The 19,945-nt window shown below is 48.2% G+C and overlaps 1 protein-coding gene across 5 annotated transcripts in view; it reads left to right on the plus strand.

Annotated features, from left to right (window-relative positions):
• The window catches only part of LOC147115189 (V-type proton ATPase subunit C 1-A-like), a 255,177-nt gene that overhangs the window by 65,895 nt on the left and 169,337 nt on the right, over nucleotides 1–19,945 (plus strand). For 3 of the 5 annotated variants that reach the window (XM_085993522.1, XM_085993518.1, XM_085993523.1), the window contains exons 3-5: nucleotides 8,274–8,332; nucleotides 10,295–10,346; nucleotides 11,391–11,522. The gene's annotated coding sequence lies outside the window, so the exon portion shown is untranslated. Of the gene's footprint in view, nucleotides 1–7,883; nucleotides 8,143–8,273; nucleotides 8,333–10,294; nucleotides 10,347–11,390; nucleotides 11,523–19,945 lie in introns of all 5 variants that reach the window. The other 2 variants (XM_085993521.1, XM_085993520.1) reach the window with 1 other exon arrangement.

A 19,945-nucleotide genomic window follows, 5' to 3' on the forward strand; every position in this document is an offset into this window, starting at 1 on the left:
ATCAAGAAGTAAGGGCCAAAATTCAAGCCTACATTTCGTTGTACTGCACTTGTGCACTAACAATGACAATAAAAGTTGATTTGATTTGATTTGGGTGTTCCACTAGTCTTCCACCATAACTTGTACCAGGTCTCCGCCCTTTCTGGGAGTTTCCTATTTGCCTTGTTCGGAGTGCAACCTTGGTCCACCCCTTACAATGCAAATGATGGCAAAGGGTTGAACCAGGAGTAGAGAATCCCTATGCCGGGAGTGCTAATTACTTTTGGCTAAGTCAGGACTGATGTGCCTCAATAATTCCGAGACTCGATGTTAGCGAAATAAAACAAGGCTTTTATTAACTTAGAAGGTAACACATAGTGGAGAGAGGTATCTTCCATCCGGAGGGCTGCAGTACTGGATATGAGGCCAGACTGAGCTTGCTTACATAGGGGCCAGGTATGGGCGGAGCCCTACACACAACACATTCCAATATACAATACAATGGTGAGGAAACGGAACTGGGGGAAGGGAAATGAAACTGAAACCGACCACAGTCACAGGCAGTGATGAATGGAATATTTCATCACATTCACCCCTTCGATAGATTTAGTCTGTTCGGGGGTTTGATAGTCCTCTGCGACCGACGTGGCTGTTGCGGTGCCGCGGGTGTCGGCTGGGTGTCCCCGGTAGCCTCCTGGGTCTCTGCCGGGGGTGCCGCCAGGGTTGTTGAAGGGGTAGTTGGTGGGGGTGCCGTTGGTCGATGTTCTTCCGGGGGTGATGAAAGAGTAGTGGGTGGGTAAGAGTTGCTGCGATCGTTGTCGCTGCTATCGCCGTGGTTGTTGTCGTTACCGGCTGGGGCGACGTCTTTTATGGACACGGTGTCCTCCCTTCCGTCGGCGTGCCGGACATATGCGTATTGGGGGTTGGCGTGGAGTAGGTACACTGGCTCCACGAGAGGGTCCGTCTTGTGGCCCCTCACATGCCTTCGCACGAATACCGGACCTGGGGTGGAGAGCCATGACGGCATGGATACGCCTGAGGTGGATTTCCGGGGAAAGACAAACATTCGTTCATGAGGCGTGGCATTAGTGGCAGTACACAATAGCGACCGTATCGAATGGAGCACATCCGAGAGGACTTCCTGCCAGCGGGAGAAAGGGAGGCCCTTGGTCCTTAGAGCTAGAGTGACTGCTTTCCATACTGTCCCGTTCTCTCGCTCCACTTGGCCGTTACCCCGGGGGTTGTAGCTGGTGGTACGGCTCGTGGCGATCCCCCTGGACAGCATGTACTGGCGTAGCTCTTCACTCATGAAGGACGCCCCCCTATCCGTATGGATGTAGCTCGGCATACCGAACAGGCTGTTGAGGCATTTAATGACCGTGGCGCTGGTCATGTCTGGGCAGGGGAAGGCGAATGGGAACCGGGAGTATTCGTCCACAATGTTCAGGAAGTAAACATTGCGGTCGACGGACGGGAGGGGGCCCTTGAAATCTAAGCTGAGCCGCTCAAAGGGCCGTGTGGCTTTGATTAAGTGGGCTCTATCTGGGCGGTAGAACCGAGGCTTGCACTCAGCGCAAGTGCGGCAGTTCCTGGTCAGAGACCGAACTTCCTCAATCGAGTAGGGTAAGTTACGGGACTTTATGAAGTGGAACAGCCGCGTGACCCCTGGGTGGCAGAGGTCGTTGTGGAGGGTCTGTAGCCGATCCCCGGTGGCGCTGGCACACATCCCTCGTGAGAGGGCGTCAGGGGATTCGTTAAGGGCCCCTGGCCGGTAAATGATGTCATACTCGAAGGTGGAGAGCTCGATCCGCCACCTAAGAATCTTATCATTTTTAATCTTCCCCCTCTGTTTATTATTGAACATAAACGCTACCGACCGCTGGTCGGTAAGTAGGGTGAAGCGTTTGCCGGCTAGGTAGTGGCGCCAGTGGCGCACTGACTCCACGATGGCTTGGGCCTCCTTTTCCACGGAGGAGTGTCTGATCTCGGGCCCTTGGAGGGTCCTCGAGAAGAAAGCTATGGGCCGCCCCGCCTGGTTGAGGGTGGCCGCCAAGGCGAAGTCAGACGCATCACTTTCCACTTGAAATGGAGTGTTCTCGTCCACTGCCTGTAGCGTGGCCCGCTCAATATCCTGCTTAATGCTTTTGAAGGCGGCGTGGGCCTCAGCAGAGAGCGGAAAAGAGGATGCTTTCAAGAGGGGGCGGGCTTTGTCGGAGTAGTTGGGGACCCATTGGGAATAATAGGAAAATAACCCCAGGCACCTTTTCAGGGCTTTGGGAGTGTTGGGCAGGGGCAGCTCCCGTAGGGGGTGCAATCGGTCGGGGTCTGGTCCGATTTCCCCATTCTCCACCACGCTGCCTAGTATGCAGAGGCGCGTGGTGTTGAAAACGCACTTGTCCTCGTTGTAGGTGAGGTTGAGTTTTTGTGCGGTTTCCAGGAACCTCTCGAGGTTCGAGTCGTGATCCTGCTGGTTGTGACCGCAGATGGTGACGTTGTCGAGGTAGGGGAAGGTTGCCTGCAAGTGGTGGTCATCGACCATGCGGTCCATCTCCCTCTGGAAGACCGAGACCCCATTCGTCACCCCAAAGGGGACTCTGAGGAATTGGTAGAGGCGTCCGTTCGCCTCGAAGGCGGTGTACGGGCGGTCCTCTGGTCTGATAGGGAGCTGGTGGTACGCTGACTTAAGGTCGATGGTGGAGAACACCCGGTATTGGGCGATTTGGTTCACCATTTCTGATATGCGGGGTAGCGGGTAGGCGTCTAGTTGGGTGTACCTGTTGATCGTTTGACTATAGTCGATCACCATCCGTTTCTTCTCGCTACCCCTTACCACTACCACTTGGGCGCGCCACGGGCTGTTGCTGCGTTCAATAATGCGCTCTTTCAGGAGCCTGTCTACCTCGGTCGCGATAAACCGCCTGTCCTCCCAGCTGTACCTCCTGCTTTTGGTCGCTATTGGCCGGCAGTTAGGGGTAAGGTTCGCGAATAGCGAAGGCGGCTTTACCTTCAGGGTAGCCAGACCGCACACTGTGAGGGGCGGCTGGGACCCACCGTACTTGAGCGTGATGCTTTGGTGGTTGCACTGGAAATCCAGGCCCAAGATCACGCTCGCACATAGATTCTTCATGATTAATACTTTAAAATTATCATATACAGTTCCGTTAACGGACAATTGTACCGTGCAGTAACCCAGAATGGTCGATGTCTGGGTTTTGTCAGCCATAGAGATGGTACCCTGAGTAGGGACCACCTTTAGGGAGAGTTGTTGTGCCAGTTCAGGGTGGATAAAACTCTCCGTGCTTCCACTGTCAATTAAACATTTAACCCTGCACCCGTTTACCTCGATGTCCACCATTGATTTGGATAGCGGGTGCGGCCTGGTCTGGTCCACTGTGACCGATGCCACTGTAGGGCCCTGATCGAGACAAGATGGCGTCCACGCTGTCTGCTCATAAGATGGCGGACCCCACGAGGTCGGGCAAGATGGCGTCCAAGATGGCCGCTCCCACGGCGCGCACGCGGCGGGTTTTCCGGCGGTTGGTTTTCCGGCGGGGTTCCCTCTGCACACCTTCCCGAAGTGCCCCTTCTTACCGCACTTAAAGCAGGTGGTGCCTTTCGCCGGGCACAGGTTTCTGGTGTGCTTTGGCTGCCCGCAGAAGTAGCAGTTGGGTCCCCGACGCGTCGCGGCTGTCGTAGGGCTTCTGGGGGGAGAGCAGGGCCCCGACGGTGTCGGGCTGCCGGGCGGGGAAGATGCCTTCCAAGATGGCGGCGCCCTTGGTGCACACGTGGCGGCGTGGACGGCGCGGGCTGAAGAGTAGGCGTCCGAGTTTCTCTGGGCCACATCCAGGGATTGCGCGGTGTCCGCAGCCTGTTTCAGGTCCAATCCCGTTTTTTCCAGCAGTCTTTGCCGGATGTAAGTGGAGCTGAGGCCTGTGATAAGGGCATCGCGAACAAGCTCGTCAGTGTACACTGCGGCTTTTACATCTCGGCACTTGCAGTCTTTGCCAAGCATTTTCAGGGTGCCTAGGAACTCCTCCACCGATTCCCCAGGTCGCTGTGCGCGAGTAGCGAGCAGATGCCTAGCATACACCTCATTCGTAGGCTGCTGGTAATGCGCCTTTAAGATGTCGCAGGCGGCCAGGTACGTGTCGGCGTCTTGGATGAGGGGGTAAACCCGGTGGTTTACCCAATTCCGCAGAATTCCGAGTTTCATACTCGCAGCGTCCGTAGCGTCTTTGACGGCTGCGGAATTGTCCAGGAAGAATTCCATACACATAAACCAGTGTCCGAAGCGTGCTGATGCGTCCGGAGCATGCTGATCCAAATCCAAACGTTCGGGTTTCAGGAGTTGATCCATTGTGTTGAAAAATAAGTTAATAAAATTGTTGTGCCTCAATAATTCCGAGACTCGATGTTAGCGAAACAAAACAAGGCTTTTATTAACTTAGAAGGTAACACGTAGTGGAGAGAGGTATCTTCCATCCGGAGGGCTGCAGTACTGGATATGAGGCCAGACTGAGCTTGCTTACATAGGGGCCAGGTATGGGCGGAGCCCTACACACAACACATTCCAATATACAATACAATGGTGAGGAAACGGAACTGGGGGAAGGGAAATGAAACTGAAACCGACCACAGTCGCAGGCAGTGATGAATGGAATATTTCATCACAAGGACCCAATGTATCAGTGGAGGATGGGATGTCTAGTGAGGTGATGAGTGCGTGCATCCATGTGGGCACATATGCCCGGACCCGCAAAGATATCCAAAATTTAAAACAATTCATCAAGATTGGCCTCCTTGCTCAAGAGGTCAAGAAGAACCTGGCCGGGGTAGGTGGGGCCTAGTGAAGGCTGGCCATTGAAGATTCTGGCTATAGTGGGTAGCAGGTGACAGAGATATGCTTGTAGTAGTGCTTGCACCTGCCTGCTTCATGCCAATTAGGTGCCCACCCACTGGCCCTGCAAATTCCAATGAGGTCAGTGCTGGGAGGCATCAGCGAGTGTGATCTTGGTGTAACCACTGGGATTGTGTCCCGAAGAATTCAGCTCCTTTGTCCATGTTTGGACCAAGGCTGTAATGAGGTCAGGAGCCGAGTGGTCTTGGCGGAACCCAAACTGGGCATCAGTGAGCAGGTTATTGGTGAGTAAGTGCCACTTGATAGCACTGTCGATGACACCTTTCATCACTTTGCTGATGATTGAGAGTAGACTGATGGGGCAGTAATTGGCCGGGTTGGATTTGTCCTGCTTTTTGTGGACAGGACATACCTGGGCAGTTTCCCACATTGTCAGATAGATGCCAGTGTTGTAGCTGTACTGGAACAGCTTGGTTAGAGGAGCGGCTAGTTCTGGAGCACAAGTCTTCAGCATGACAGCCGGTATGTTGTCAGGGCCCATAGCCTTTGCTGTATCCAGTGTGCTCAGCCATTTCTTGATATCATGTGGAGTGAATCGAATTGGCTGAAGAATGGCTTCTGTGGAGGTGGGGACCTCAGGAGTAGGCCGATATGGATCATCCACTCGGCACTTCTGGCTGAAGATGGTTGTAAACGCTTCAGCCTTGTCTTTTGCACTCACGTGCTGGGCTCCGCCATCATTGAGGATGGGGATATTCATGGAGCCTCCTCCTCCTGTTAGTTGTTTAATGGTCCACCACCATTCACGACTGGATGTGGAAGGACTGCAGAGCTTTGATCTGATCCGTTGATTGTGGGATCGCTTAGCCCTGTCTATAGCATGCTGCTTCCACTTATTAGCATGCATGTAGTCCTGTGTTGCAGCTTCCCCAGGTTGGCACCTCATTTTTAGATACACCTGGTGCTGCTCCTGGCGTGCTCTTCTATACTCCTTATTGAACCAGGGTTGGTCCCCTGGCTTGATGGTAATGGTAGAGTGAGTTATATGCCGGGCCATGAGGTTACAGATTGTGGTGGAATACAATTCTGTTGCTGCTGATGGCCCACAGTGCCTCATGGATGCCCAGTTTTGAGCTGCTAGATCTGTTCTGAATCTATCCTATTTAGCACGGTGGTAGTGCCACACAACACGATGGAGGGTGTCCTCAGTGTGAAAATAGGACTTCGTCTCCACAATGACTGTGCGGTGGTCACTGCTACCAATACTGTCATGGACAGATGCATCTGCGACAGGAAGATTGGTGAGGACGAGGTCAAGTAGGTTTTTCCCTTGTGTTGGCTCTCACCACCTGTCACAGGTCCAGGTCCAGACCGGCAGTTACGTCCTTCAGGACTCAGCCAGTAGTGGTGCTACCGAGCCACTTTTGGTGATGGACATTGAAGTCCCCCACCCAGAGTACATTCTGTGCCCTTGCTACTCTCAGTGCTTCTTCCAAGTGGTGTTCAACATGGAGGAGTACTGATTCATCAGCTGAGGGAGGGCGGTAGGTGGTAATCAGCAGGAGGTTTCCTTGCCCATGCTTGACCTGAAGCTATGAGACTTCATGGGGTCCGGAGTCAATGTTGAGGATGCCCAGGGCCACTCCTTCCCGACTGTATACCACCACCCCTGGTGGGACAGGGCATACCCAGGGATGGTGATGGAGGAGTTTGGGACTTTGGCTGAAAGGTATGATTCTGTGAGTACAGGTAGACTACCCTTTATCCGAACTTCCGAAAACCGAAACCCTCTAAAAACCGAAGGTTTTTTCGTTCAGCGTAAGTCCAGCGTAAGTCGTGCGCACGGACCCCCGCCGACTTACGCTGAGCGTCAGCGTAAGTCGTGCACACGACCCCCCGCGGACCCCCGCCGGCCCCGACCCCCGCCGACCCCAACCGTAAGTCGGCGGGGGTCGGGGTCCGCGGGGGGGTCGGCGGGGGTCGGGGCTGGCGGGGGTCCGCGGGGGGGGTCGTGCGCACGACTTACGCTGCGCATCAGCGTAAGTCGTGCGCACGACCCCCCGCCGACCCCCCCGCGGACCCCCGCCGACCCACCTTCCGAAATCCGAAATTCTCCGAAAACCGAAACACGGCTGGTCCCGAGGATTTCGGATAAAGGGTAGTCTACCTGTATGACTATGTCAGGCTGTTGCTTGACTCGTCTGTGTGACAGCTCTCCCAATTTTGGCACAAGTCCCCAGATGTTGGTGAGGAGGACTTTGCAGGGTGTACCGTTGCCAAGGTCGATGCCGGGTGGTCCGTCCGGTTTCATTTTTATTATTGTGTTTCATAGCGGTTTGTTACAACTGAGTCGCTTGCTAGGCCATTTCAGAGGGCAGTTAAGAGTCAACCACATTGCTGTGGGTCTGGAGTCACATATAGGCCAGACCAGGTAAGGACAGCAGATTTCCTTCCCTGAAGGGACATTAGTGAACCAAATGGGTTTTATGAAAATCCGATAGTTTCCTGGTTACCATTACTGATACTAGTAATTATTCCAAATTTATTTAATTAACTGAATTTAAATTCCCCAGCTGGTGGGATTTGAACTCCCATCTCTAGATCATTAGTCCCGGCCTCTGGATTACTAGCACAGTGACATTACCACTCCGCTACCGTTCCCTTGAAATGGTGTGATCTGTTTTGATTTCAACACAATGAGAATGAAGAGGATTTATACTGTTTAAAATACAATGCAAATAGAATGTTTGCCTTCCATCCATAAGGTCACAGGTTGCTGCCTGTCTTGAATCTGTCCATCCTGCTCAGTGGAGTGGGATACGTGGTGGTGAAAAAACATAAAACACAAATATTATTGAATAGATATAGCCCCTCCTTTTCTAAGCAGCACTGTTGGTTTATGCCTCTCTTCTAATTAGCCTGTTTGCAGTTTTGCTAAATGTTTTCAATTATATGTTCATGTGAACTGCAATAGAGAGGATATTTCAGATGCACCTAGCATTTAGATCCTGACATCTTTGAAGTTTCTATCTTATTTTTTTTTAAGAAACCGTCTGGTATGCTTAGTTGAAACCAGAAAACTTGAGCACACAAAACCCAGTAAGTCACAAAGGTCCTCAGGTGGACAACTGCATGGAACTAAATGAACAGCTGCACTGGCCTCACTACACCAGCTGGACTTGGATGTTACAGATACATTCGGCTGCTGTAAAAGTCACGGAATCGTTTGACTGCAAGAAATTTTATGGATGAATCTATCGCCAAGAAAATCAAATGGATAATTAAAATGAATTTGAACTGAAGAGGTATTATTCTGCTCCTGTGACACGGAGTCTACTTCACTGCATTTAATGGGGGAGGGGCAGACCCTGAAAATACCTCGAAAGCCGAATGGTGGTAGTCTATTAATCTATTTATCTTACTCCTGTTCTTTTAGAGATCTAGTAAAAGGACAGCTGAAACTAACAAAATCCCTCTTTGCTTTAGATGCTGCAGGTAAGAAAAATGGAAACTGTCCTCTTGACAAATTAAGTGAAACATGTTCTGCAATATTGGAATACGACACGTTTACACGCAAATTACTGGGTATATCGCAGATGAAATATTTCCATTTCCTAGTATGGTTTAAAAAGACATTTTTCTTTGAAGAGTAGAAAAATGGGTGTGTCTATAAAGTGCAAAATAAAAAATAGAAAGGAGAGGCAATGTCCGGCAGGAGGTCATCCAAATTCACAATTTGAACAGGTTTCTCTGCGTTTGTTGAAATCTTGATATATTGCTGATTTTTTTTGGTCTCTGAAGTAATGGGGGAATTTTTCGGGGGGGCGGGTGGGCAGCGGGCATGTTCGGTGGTGGGTCGGGTGGGAAAATATATTTTTTTGACCGGGTCTGATCCCACTCGACCCCAACCCAGGTTTAAAATTAGACTTAAAAAAAAAATCTGAAACAAGCCTTGGCTGGCAGAGTGGCCCTACTTATCCTACGGTAAGGTGCTGCAGTGATATCCTTCCCCCGCCTCTTTCTCCCCGCTGAGGGGGGCGGGGCACTCCAGTCGGGCCATAAATGGTGAGGGCGCCTGCCAAAGATAAGGGATCAGGGATGCATCCATGGGATGGGTAGAAGTTCTGCTCCACCCTTAGGGTGTTGTCCCAAGCTGATAGCGCCAGTCGTGGAGTGAGCACAGGCACAGGCCCTGGATCAAATTGCCTCGTCTGATCCAATGTCTATGATTCTATGAACTCAAGGGAATTATACATGAGGGTTCATTGGTGTTTAACCGTTCCCCAAGACGTGGATGGAGCAGATCTCAAGTTAAAGAAATCAAGCAGTTTAAATTTGTTATTTTTAATGACACCTTTATAGCTAATTTTTCATTTGCATAATAAAACACAGGCACAGGTACGTGGAAAGAGTACCAGTCAGGATTTTCTTTCTTTCTCTCATTTTTTTCTTCCTTCTTTCATACCGCTGCTTTAATCCTGGAACCCACTGAGCCTTTCAGCAGGCGTTACATGAGAGCACAGTCCTCGCGTTCTCTGATGTGATTTCCAGCCAGAGACAGTGCTGCCATTTCTTACGTGTTACTGTCTGACCCTTCCTAACTTCACCTGCAGGTCCAACCTGCTGACACTGCATGTAGCACGTCGTACCAAAATGTGTGAGAGAGGCCTGCAAATGGGAATATACAGTTAGTGCTAAGAGATTAATCAATTATAACATCATAGAATCATAGAATGATACAGCACAGAAGGAGACCATTCGGCTCATCGTGCCTGTGCCAGCTCTTTGAAAGAGCTATCCAATTAGTCCCACTCTTTCCCCGCAGTGCTGCAAGTTTTTCCTTTTCAGGTATATACCAATTCCCTTTTTAATGTTACTATTGAATTGGCTTCCAACAAGCTTTCAGGCAGTGCACCAGATCATAACAACTTGGTACATAAAAGTTCTCATCTCCCCTCTGGTTATTTTGCCAATTATCTTAAATCTGTTTCCTCTGGCTACCAACCCTCCTGCCAGTGGAAACAGTTTCTCCTTATCTACTCTGTCAAAACCTCTCATAATTTTGAATTGTGGGCACATTCAAATAGAAAACTGCAAAAATAAGGAAAACCACCCTCTTTTGCATAGCTTATCAATAAAGAATGCAATTCTGGATAACAGACCCAAATACAGGATCTGTTTCAGTTCCAAATGTCTTGAAGAGTTTGTATTTTCTCCATAAATGCTATAAATCACTATAAATGTTGACAGCATCCTGTAGTCTTACTCTCAGGTGCGTGTCCTCAGATTATGAGTACTGTAATACCACTGCTGTTAAAGGTGGAAATCAGCTTTTTACTGTAGTTTAATTCAAGCAGCACTTACACAAAATAATTAAGTTTAGTTCCAAGACGAGAAAATTTACCAGTAATGTAAACTGAATTTACAGAGATTTGTCTTCTGTCTTTTTCTCTCCAGATGATTAAAGATTGCGTCAAACAGAGACCAAAGTATCTTCCAACCTCAACAGGTAACACACAGCCTCATGTCTGAAGTGATGTTGGACAATGAAGTAGTTGAAGGGTTAGGTTAGGCTGGTAGCGCCCACACCTCCTCAATGACAAGATCACATTTATCGGGGAAGCGTGATTTAAATCCTGTGCAACCACCAATATTTTTAAAGACGGACTTTTTATTTTGTTTTGGTAAATAAATCTGTTACCTAAGCTTTGAAGAGTGGAAATTTCCCCACTTTCTGGTGACATTTCAAAATTTGAATTTTATTTTTGAGTGTTTTGCACTGCCTTGTGTATTGGTGCAGCCTGCGTTGTGCTTACATGGCATTTGAAAGATTCTGCATTAGCACAATGGTGAAAATTTGCTTCTTCAGTGCTCCGATGCAGAGTTTCACACCTCAGGAGCGCTTATTGCAGCATCATGAGCAGTACAAGCCCCAATTTTCTGATCTAGATGCCAGCACACAAAGCTCTGCACTGGGGACACTGAAGCAAAACTTTACCCCACTGGATTTCTTGCTATACTTATACAAACTGATGTAGTGGGTGTTGGGTATTTTGATATCAGGATATTTAGCTGGCAATAGAATAACACTCCCCTGAAATCACCTCAAATGAGTTTGGCTTGCATTGGCCACTGGTACGACCTGCTCTCGTTTGAGTCCACCTTTTATAAGAATGTATTTAGTTTTGTTCCGAGATTGGCAGCAGTAGAGGGTATCTTGTAGTGCCGGCAATGAGTAAATGTTCCCTCTGCTGCCCAATCCTCTGCAGCCCTGCGAATCAGCAGCAAGACTGCAGAGCTTCTCCAGATTCAACATGGAGTGTGCAGCACGCCATTGATGTGTAGTGACTGGCGGTTCTAAAGAATGATCTTGGAGGAAAACTGTGGGATATTGAGGGGTGGATGGCCTTTTCTCACTGCTTGCTTTCTTATGTTCTGTAGCTGCCTGCAAATAAACAGCATAGTCATTCCACAATAGTTATATTTAAACAATAGCTCGAAGGCATCATTATCTATTGCTCCTCAAATCCATCTTGTTCCCTGTTTTGTGAAGATCATTCTAACTGTATATGAAGCCTGCCAATTGGCTAGAGTGGAGATTGATCCAGTGGTGCAAGTAGAAATTGATGGTAAGAGGAAGCTGACATCGACACAGAAATCGACTAACTGTCCATCCTTCAATGAGGTAACTACTAAATAATCTTGCTGTAGTAATGCATAACTAATTCTGGTCCTCGCCATCTCCCTGCGACTCATCCTCCCATAAAGTGCAACGGCAGCCAATATGACAGCCAGAGACGTCCAGGTGCCCGCTGTGTCCACCTGAAACAGGTGATAGGCTCTTTAATATGCTAATCAAGGACCGAATGGTTGTTTTAAGACCCTGATGGCAAATTCAACAAGAACTGGGCAGTGCATTGTCGAAATCTCGACTCCGAGTAAGACTCTAAAACACAAGCAGTACCGTCAGATTGTTAGTTTAATTTTTACTTGCACAAGGAGAGAGCTGCCTGGACAAAGGCTAGGCCAACATCTCTCAAGGACATCAGCGAATGCAGCATATTTATACACTCAAACAAGCAAGCGTTCCATAAATCACGTGTAATGGTATTGTATCATTTTAGTTTGCACAAGGACAATCAAAAGGTCAGCAGGACAGAAATATCTCCAGACAAGGTTAGTTAATCATATATTCTGTCAGGAGGTTCTGTCTGAATCTTGTTACCAAGATGATTTACTTACTCATGTCTGATCATCTTGTTACCAAGATGATTGGCTTACTCAATAGTTTTGCTTCTTTGTCTAGCGACAATCATTCATAGTTTATCTATTCTATAGCCTTATGCCTCCCTTGTGCTAGTGAGTCAATTATAGCTGTTATCACATCCTCAATGTGGGTGGGTATTATGAGAGATCTCTTGGTCCTGGACACGTTGTGACATATCTACTTTTTCTTGCTTTAGCTACAACCTAAGCAAGTTTGTTCTTTTACTTGGCCATTTTATTCTACCCAGCATGCTAAGTATAATGTCAATTTCCACAGCATGCACCGTGCAAGCTTCACTCAGTGTTTCCAGACTGCAGCAGCCTAACCAGAGGTCATTAAAGGGACTGATGGAAGCCACTGAAGAACATGTAAGTTTTTTTTACTTACCTTAATGTGGAGTCAGGAGGAGCAGAATACTTCGGCTGCTGCCAGTCCGTGCTCGCACCTCCTCCCATTTGTCTCCCCCACAGGACTTACCTATGAACTTCCAGAGCCCTGAAAAACGAGCCGAATCAGGACATCCAATTGGCTTTTGTTGTATTATGTAGATGAGATCCAAGGCACAAATTCCAGTGAGCACCGCCCACTTTGCACCGGTTTCCAGTGCAAGACCAATTTCCTGGCCACCACCTGTATTTTCCCCCAGTTTTCCTCCCATCTTAAGCTGAGATCCTGTTATACGGGCACTGTCAACCCTCTGGCAACCTTGCTCAAATGGCCATTGTTGAATTGTGAGCCTAGACAGTGATTAACAGCAGACCATTTTGACTGTGGGAGGCTGCACTTTACTTAGGAGGGCATTACAGAGATCTGTGGCCTCGTGGAAGGAAGGCTCAGACGTTGCAGCACAGCGAGGACGGCATTGCCTGTCGCAGTCAAGGCAGCTCCAGTAGCATTTAACTTTTATGCTACTGGAACCTTCCAGGCTGCCATATGTGATATAAGTCACATCTCACAATCCTCTGTGCACTTCTGCATAAGGGAGGTCAGTAAGGCTCTATATGCTCTGAGGAATGACTACATATCATTCCCTATTGCCAGAAAAGACCAGAGGCAGTCCAACATCTGCACTCAATCCTTTCAGCCCCTTCCCCATGCAGATCACAATAAAAAAGACCACCGATTCCACCACTACCCAATTACCATCATCACTGTTTATATACATCAGAAACAAATGACAGAACCAACATCACTTACAAATATTCAATGATGCACCCTGGTGCTTACCCTTGGTGGCTATCTACAAGTGCCCTCACCTACTCTGGTGCTTCTACGGTGCAACCCCAGTGGAAGCTGCTGGCGAGGTGGATGGCTGCTGAGAGTCTGAAGAGGGCAGTTCAGATGTTCTCCTGGGTTGCCCTCGAGTGGCTGTGGGCCGTGATGGCCCAGCCTCAGACTGCACCATCTCAGCATGGACTTCAGCAGTCAGGGCCGTCTGGCTGACAGGCAACAGCAAGGGCAATGGTGCAGTGGCGGGGGAGGGAGCAGCAATGCTGCCATCCGGAGAGAGGCCAGTAGGTTCCTGCTCCATGATTCCCACGCCACTACCTCAGGGCATCTGTTCAGCCCGCCCAGTGATGATCTGGAGGACAGATCTCTGGGCAGCCGAGACACCCCGCAAGCCCCTTTCAACCCAGGAGCCCAGAGCCACCATGGCAGCTGCCCGAGCTTCTATTGCAGCAGTTTGCCGCTCCATGCAGGCTGCAATGACTGCAATGAAAGCTGCAACTTCAGTCATAAGAGACTGCAAGACGTCGGGCTCCACCGGTCGCTGGCTGGAAGTCACAAGCCTCTCCACACTGGAGAGGATGGGTTCCAGGCTCTGCATCCAAGCATGGACCAAGGTGGAAACGGACTCCTCCATCCATCTAGCCACGACCTGTAGGCTTTCAAGCAGGTTGTCCATTGCACCAAGCATTTGGTTTGTCACACCCATCATCCTTCTTCTGAAGCTTGGCCCTGTGGGGTCTTAATCTGTCTCCTCTGCAGCAGATCTAATATGTGACCTTGCCCCCCTGGAAAGGTGACACCTGTGGTGTCCCTTCTACTTGGCATGGCTACTGTCTGCTAGTGCCCGGTGCATTCCACTGTGAAGATCCCTCTGCTAAGCTAGCCTCTAACTTGCGTGTGGTGCCAGTCTCTGAGCTGGTGCCTGCGACAGTGGTAGCCATTGACGCAATGCATTCATCCTCGGTCTCCTCCTCCTCCCCATCTTCCTCCACTTCCTCCAGGGGGCGAGGTGGCTGGTGCTCTTGCTGAACCTGCTCCATGGGGCGAAGTGCATCTTGCTCCTGGGAGCCTGCAGTGATAAAGCTGGAAGGGTTAGGGAGCATCACATGTGGCCACTATAGGAGGGTGTGTGTGATGAGACCATATGGAGCTTAGGAGTGAGGATAGCTTTGGGTGATTAGGGATCAGGAATAGTTCAGCATCTGCAAGGAAGCTGTAGTGGCTACATTACTCTATGCGGGATGCCCCCTGCTCTGCCTCTGGCCACAGAGTCTGCTACTCGCTTCCCGATCACTGCCAGCACTGCCTCCTCTATGGAGTGACATCATGAATTCGTGCTGCCCTTCCCCCGGTCAGGTCCTGCTGCCGCCTGTTATGTGCTAATTTTTTCTGGATGAGAAAGAGTGATGATTGTTAATGAGTGTATTGGCAGGGGTATTTGTGTGTGTGATGCCTTGCACAGTTGAATAGCTGTGGAGATGTGTCTGAGGTGTGAGTAGTGCCTGTGAAGGACACAATAGTGTGTGGTGTGTGAATGTCAGTGTATAGTTAGATGGTGGATGCAGTGTGTTGTGATGTTGGTGGTGCAGTTATTGAGAAGTGCGTTTGTGAGATGGGATCTTACCTTGACCGCTCGTGTCAAATCATTACATTTCTTGTGGCACTGGAGCCATGTCCTGGGGCCAGAGCTCCTGGCTGTGACTGCCCAGGCGATCTCTTCCCACAAGCGGCGCATCAGCTGCCTCTGTGGCCTCCTTCCCCCATGCGGGTTGAGGACATCCCTCCTCCTCGCTACCTCCTCCACCAGGACCTCCAGTGCCACATCGGAGAACTTGGCCGCCCTCTGTCTTGCTCCTTGCGACATCCTTCCACTCTCAGACATCTCGCTCCACACCTTCAGTGGAAGTGGGTGAGTGCAGGCTACATATACAGCTCCACGAAAATTGCTTCTAATCAGCATTTGAGAGCTAAACCTGTAGGTTTCTGGTTAATACCTGCAGGCACATTCAAATCATAGTAATCATCAATTAGCCCAAAAATTGCATGCTAAATCCGGAATTTCAAACCGACGTTTCTTATTAGCACTCCACCCATTTAGTGCCTGTGTGGCGGAGCCACCAAAGGATTCAGATCGTTTGTATATAATTCCTTTAACAACATGTTAGCTACAGCCTGAGTCTGTATCTTTATTTATGCTGTTTAACTGTACAGAGCGTGGTTACTTTAACAGCGCAGTTAAAACGTGATGACGTCACGCCGTTCATCACGTGATCCCCCACTGGCGGGAAGAACGTCATGACATCAGCCCGGGACCGCCCTAGGCAGTCCTCATGGAGCCTCTGAAGAGAGCAGACCTACATTCGATGTTATCCTGCAGTTTCTTGTTTAAACCTATTTATTTCATTAAAGTTCATTTTGTTTGATTGCCTGAGCAGAACTCAGTCTTTTAGTTAGGAACCCACGTTCCTACACCTGTTTTCATCCTTTGGCCAAAATAATCCCCATTATCTGATTGGAGTTGCTGGCTTGCCAGCTAGAACCCGGGGATGAGCATTTGTTTGGAAACTGCCGTTCAAAATGTTGGCCTATACGGCAGTTATTCATATTCGTTAGCAGAGGTGAAACTGTTTATACACAACATGGGTAGAATCAGCATTATATTGATTTAGCTTACTCTTGTAATAAGAACTTCACACCAAATGTATGTCACAGAGTGGCATAAATTTGGCACAAAACCTATAATACAGAGCAGCGAATTCCACTTGAGTCGTCTGTTCTGTTTCCAAGACCTACTGAATTATGGCTCAGAACGGGATTAGAACTGACAAAGCCGCCAGATTCCAATGTGGCTCATGAAGCGCATGGCGATCACTCGTGCCTGATTCCGGCACCGCCCTCAAATTGGTAGATTCCCGCTGGTTAAGTAGATTCAATGGGGGTGGATCTCCGCCAGGGTTCTCCCGCTCATCCGCTGTTTACCTTGTATTTTTTCCAGGATTTACGTGGCTCCTTCCGCCGAAGTTATTGCGAACAAGGCAGGAGAATCCTCGGGGAGTTTCAGCCCCAGCATGTTCGCAGCTGGAGCGCTGCCGCTTCCTCCAAAACATGGAGTGGAAATGCACGGCGTAAGATGTAGATTGGTGAAGACATGGAGTGGGACTCTGTATTTTAGAGGGAAACCATAGCACCTGCTGTCACCAAGTGGAAGCAGGACAACGTAGGGACCATTCAGCAAATGAGCTTCAATTCGGGTCACCTGAGATTTAGAGTTCTGTTTGGTACACATCACACTTACAACATTTGGGGTAGAAATTGGCCATCGTTGCACCTGTTTTCCAGATGAAAAATGTGGGACAAAAAGAAAAGAAAGAAAAGAAAGACTTGCATTTATATAGCGCCTTTCATGACCACCGGACGTCTCAAAGCGCTTTACAGCCAATGGTGTATTTTTGAAGTGTAGTCACTGTTGTAATGTGGGAAAATTACCAATTTTGTAAGGCTATGCCTTGCACCCCAAGGGTGCCTGAGAAATGTCTAATGCCATATTGGCCTCAGGTGATTTTCAGGCATCTGAGATGGCTGGCTAAAACAGGCATTTCTTAATGAGAGGGCCAACAAAGTTTTACCCCTTTATGCACTGAGGCTGACTCACAAGATCATGCTCTTTACGGTGCAGTTCACAGCTTGAAGGTACCCTCACCAAGTATGAATTTGCTGTGTATTTTTTTTCTTAACAATTAATCATTTTACGATTTTCAACATATCCCCAACCAGGCAGTCCTTTTGTTGAAATATCTGATTAGTTCTCGCATTCTGCCACTATCTTTGATTTTACTGAGCAATCCAAAACCAGCTCTCCTTCTGAATTCACAGATGTCACCATGGTAGCAGCTTTTGTTCCAAGAAGTACAAAGGAGATCTAAAAAAAGAGAATGAGAGGAGCAAAAAGAGAATATAAGAACAGATTAGCAGCTAACCTAAAAGGGAACCCAAAAGTCTTTTATAAACTTATAAATAGTAATAGGGTAGACAAAGGAAGGGTGGGGCTGGTTATGGAGGAGATCTTCTTGTATGGCTTCACTAGAGAAGAGGATGCTGCCAATGTAGCAGTAAAGGAGGAGATAGTCGTGATATTGGATAGCCAGGATGGAATGCATCCTAGGTTACAAGGGGAGTAAGTGTGGAAATTGCGGAGGCTCTGGCCACAACCTTCCAATCCTCCTTAGATATGGGGCTGGTGCTAGAGGACTGGAGGATTACAAATGTTACACCCCTGTTCAAAATAGGGGAGGGGGATAAACCCGGTAACTACAGGCCAGTCAGCCGAACGTCGGAAACTTTTAGAGACAATAATCTGGGACAAAATTTATCGTCGCTTGGAAAAGTATGAGTTAATAAATGAGATTCAGCATGAATTTATTATATTAAATAAAAATCATGTTTGACTAACCTGATTGAGTTCTTTGATGAAGTAAAGGAGAGGGTTGATGAGGGTAGTACGGTTGATGTTGTGTACATGGTCTTTCAAAAGGCGTTTGATAAAATATCACATCATATCTTGTTAGCCAAATTAAAGCCCATGGAATTAAAGGGAGAGTGGCAGCATGAATACAAAATCGGGTAAGGGAGAGAAAGCAGAGAGTAGTGGTGAACAGTTGTTTTTCAGATTGGAGGGAAGTATACAGTGGTGGCCCCCAGGGGTTGGTATTAGGATCACTGCTCTTTTTGATATATATATTAATGACCTGGACTTGGGTATACAGAGCATAATTTCAAAGTTTGCAGATGACACAAAACTCAGAAATGCAGTAAACAGTGAGGAGGATAGTAACAGACTTCAGGAGGACATAGATAGACTGGTGAAATGGGCAGACACGTGGCAGATGAAATTTAACGTAAAGAAGTGTGAAGTGATTCAATTTGGTCGGAAGAATGAGGAGAGGCAATATAAACTAAATAATACAATTTTAAAGGGGGTGCAGGAACAGAGAGAGCTGGGGGTGTACGTACAAGTCTTTGAAGGTGGCAGGACAAGTTGAGAAGGCTGTTAAAAAGACATGGGATCCTTGGCTTTATTAATAGAAGCAAGAGTACAAAAGCAAGGAAGTTATGCCAAACCTTTATAAATCACTGGTTAGGCCTCAACTGGAGTATTGTGGCCAATTCTGGGCACCGCACTTTAGGAAGGATGTCAAGGCCTTCGAGAGGGTGCAGAAGAGATTTACTGGAATGGTACCAGGGATGAAAGACTTCAGTTACGTGGATAGACTGGAGAATCTGAGGTTGTTCTCCTTAGAGCAGAGAAGGTTGAGAGGAGATTTGATAGAGGTGTTCAAAATCATGAGAGGTTTTAATAAGGAGAAACTGTTTCCAGTGGCAGAAGGGTTGGTAACCAGAGAACACAGATGGAAGGTAATTGGCAAAAGAACCAGATGCGACATGAGGAAACATTGTTTTACCCAGCGAGTTGTTGTGATCTGGAATGCACTGCCTGAAAGGGTGGTGGAAGCAGATTCAATAATAACTTTCAAAAGGGAATTTGTGGATGATGCTTCTCCTCCGTTGTATCACATAGGTATTCAGTACCAACAAAATCCCTTTTAAGAAAACTCTGATAGGAATATTCAAGATAGATGTGGCAACTATTTACAATCAGCCGGGTAAGTGTATGTCGTCTGAACTGCCATGAACGTCAGATCCTGTGAATAATAAGGCTTGTTTCCTGCGTTGTGTCATTATAATTTTACGTGATATGGTGAATGCCTGAATCATTTTAATGAGTGTAAGAAATCACACAACACCAGGTTATAGTCCAACAGCTTTATTTGAAATCACAGCACTGCTCCTTCTTCAGGTGAAGTGGAGAAATGCATAAAGACACAGCTTATATAGTCAGAGAATCATGTCAGATGTTTACAGGTAACCTTTCCAACTGCCATTTATCACACCTCGGCAGAGAGATAATCACAGCAGTCAAAGGTGTGAATGGTGTCCAAACAGGTCAGTCAGGGAAACATTACATCAAAGAACAATGAGGTGGGGTCACAAGGGGTCAAATATTGCAGATGCTGGGGTCTGTATGAAAAACAAAAAAACAGACAAAAAACATTTTTTTTGGCTGGAAATCACAGCAGGTCCAGCCGCATCTGTGTAGAGAGAACAAGCCAATGTCGACTCGAGTCTGGATGACCCTGCATCAGGTGGGGTTACATGTAGCGTGACATGAACCCAAGATCTCGGTTAAGGCCGTCCTCATGGGTGCGGAACTTGGCTATCAGTTTCTGCTCGACGATTTTGCGTTGTCGTGTGTCTCGAAGGCCACCTTGGAGAATGCTTACCCGAAGATCGGAGGCTGAATGTCCTTGACTGCTGAAGTGTTCCCCGACTGGGAGGGAACACTCCTGCCTGGTGATTGTTGCGCGGTGTCCGTTCATCCGTTGTCGCAGTGTCTGCATGGTCTCGCCGATGTACCATGCTCCGGGGCATCCTTTCCTGCAACGTATGAGGTAGACAACGTTGGCCGAGTCACATGAGTGTGTACCATGTACCTGGTGGGTGGTGTCCTCACGTGTGATGATGGTATCTGTGTTGATGATCTGGCATGTCTTGCA

The sequence above is a fragment of the Somniosus microcephalus genome, chromosome 7 (genome assembly GCF_052327205.1).
Source record: "Somniosus microcephalus isolate GS21.2 chromosome 7, FLI_Smic_1.0, whole genome shotgun sequence".
Classification (NCBI taxonomy): Eukaryota; Metazoa; Chordata; class Chondrichthyes; order Squaliformes; family Somniosidae; genus Somniosus; species Somniosus microcephalus.